The sequence below is a fragment of the Andrographis paniculata genome, unplaced genomic scaffold, assembly GCF_009805555.1.
Source record: "Andrographis paniculata isolate CXL003 unplaced genomic scaffold, ASM980555v1 Contig55END, whole genome shotgun sequence".
Lineage (NCBI taxonomy): Eukaryota > Viridiplantae > Streptophyta > Magnoliopsida > Lamiales > Acanthaceae > Andrographis > Andrographis paniculata.
The window spans coordinates 4,951,245-4,953,583 of record NW_026137590.1 but is presented as its reverse complement, the minus strand read 5'-3'; positions in this window follow the sequence as shown (position 1 = coordinate 4,953,583).

Genomic DNA, 2,339 nt, shown 5'->3' with positions numbered 1-2,339 from the left:
AAGCCTGATATTTTTTATTTTCGAGATTTTATATAATCTTGTAAGCGGCTGTTGGTTACATGTTAGTGGTGATTGTTGTTCAATATATTATTATGGGTGCATAATGTATCTTTCAAATTCATATGTTCTTTAGCTTTTGAGGATCTATTGAATAAAATTCTCTTAAACCCTCTTGACATAGCAATTAGAGTATCAATTGTTGAGCCTTATTCAGTTTCTAATTCAATGGGGAGAATCGCAGTAACAATGCCACCCTCAAATTTAAGTAACTCCAACCAGCAGATTATGCCGACGAGCTTGGCAGAGAATGATTCAATTCCTCTGGCAATTACAGTAAGTTTGTTTAGATAAATGATTTTAGTTCAAATCTTTAAGGTGAGTGTTTGGTATTTGTATTCTTGATTTTGTTGGTAATAATGTTTGTTATTTTGATAAATATTCCCTGAGTATCTCTCTATATAGAGACTTTTTAATCCTGTGCAGCATGCTGTATTGATAGTTGATGGAAACTGAGAATAACTTGTCAAACTACACTAATTTAAGATAGTTTCTAAAAGCCAATAGTTATTCAAACGTAATTTCTTAAATATTTCAAATATTAATCTTTGTTACATTCTATAACTGATATTCATCTTTCACTATGAACAAATTGCGAAGTAAGTTTCATAGTCTTACAACATGGATTGAAGAACTGTGCTAATGTAATTTTCATAAGGAATGCTAAAGTCGAAGTAATGGGATAAAAAGCTTGTTTAAGTTTTTATAATTTTTTTAAACTGTTGAATATGGATTCGACTCATGGTCATTTTTTGAATAGCATAGGTAACTAAGTGAATTTTGGCATTGTTTTTCCATTATTATTGGTTGAAATATTCATATTGCTTGGCATGAAATTTGACATTGAGAAAGTAATTACACATGGATGTAGGTAACATTTCAAACAAAGACTGAATGGCAAATTGATAAACTTCGGCGTAAGGAAGAAAAAAAAATGAACATGGAGTAGATTATGGAGTTAACAATGCATTGTTATCTTTGTCTTTAAGTGCCTTACTTCAAGAAAGTGATAGTATTTGATCGATTTGTGGATCACGGGGATGGTACTCAATTTGGTGCCACAACCCTTCCACAAGGAACTATGGCACTACAAGGGATATGAAAAAGTCAATATTCTTTATGTGCCAACTGAACCAATGAAACTTAGGGAGAAGCTAGTAATATAGTAATTTCTATAAAAGGATTACACCCTCATAAGTTTTAGACATGAGATATATATTTTTCTTCATGATAACATTATTTTTTTCAATTGTTCTATACAGGTGACATGCTAACAATGCCTAAGATCTTTATCATAGTTGCCACAGTTCTGGAGACTGCAATTATTCTACCAACAATTGTTGGAGCACGTTCTCTTGGTGAGATAGTCCATGTCGATCCCATCGAGTAAACATACAGAGATGTAGGTAATTTATCTTCGAAAGTTTATTTTTTGTAGTAATTTATACATTTCATAATTTAATACTTATATAGCTTACTTATTCATTGAAGGTAGTTTCCCACACCTGAGTTCCTTCAATTTTTGTCGATGCATGAGCATCAGACCACCATGTATGTATTTTAACTTTGTCTGGTGTCTTAGATGATTTCTATATTGGATTGAACATTTTACGTATAATTATGACGTCTTTTGGGCTTACTAGATGATCATTTTGTTCATAAGAATATATTTTTGGTTTGTTTGCTCTTTATGTAGCCCTTCCATGCGTAGTTCAGACAATTGTTAGTGTAACTGATTATGGGATCTCTTAGACAGTGGTTGGATAATTTTTGTTTTATAGGTTTTATGATGAATATTGTAGGCAGTATGAAAAAAAATATTTTATGAGCATTGTCACGAAATAGATGTTATTTCAAAATCGTTACAATTGTATATTTAAGTTGTAACAAAAAGTTATTTTAATGGACAAATGGTTTATTTTTTGTCACGGAAACATGTTAAGAAAACCATTACAAAAAGATAATATGGATGTTAGAAAATATTTGCAATGTATTATTTGTTACGAGTATGCTTCGTTACAAACAAACTTTTATTTTTCGTCACAAACAAGAAACTGTAACAAAAATGGATACGAAAAGATGTTTTAATTTTCAGAAAACTTTTGCACCGCATCATTTGTTACGGAAATGATTCATTACGAAAGAATTCTATTTTTTTGTCACGTACAAAAATCTTAACAAAAAGTCCTCCCACAGGCGTTGACCACTACTCTTTTGTTACGACATTTGTGGCGACACAAAGTTTTTGTTACTCAAGTGAACGTACCAACCAAATCCGCAAC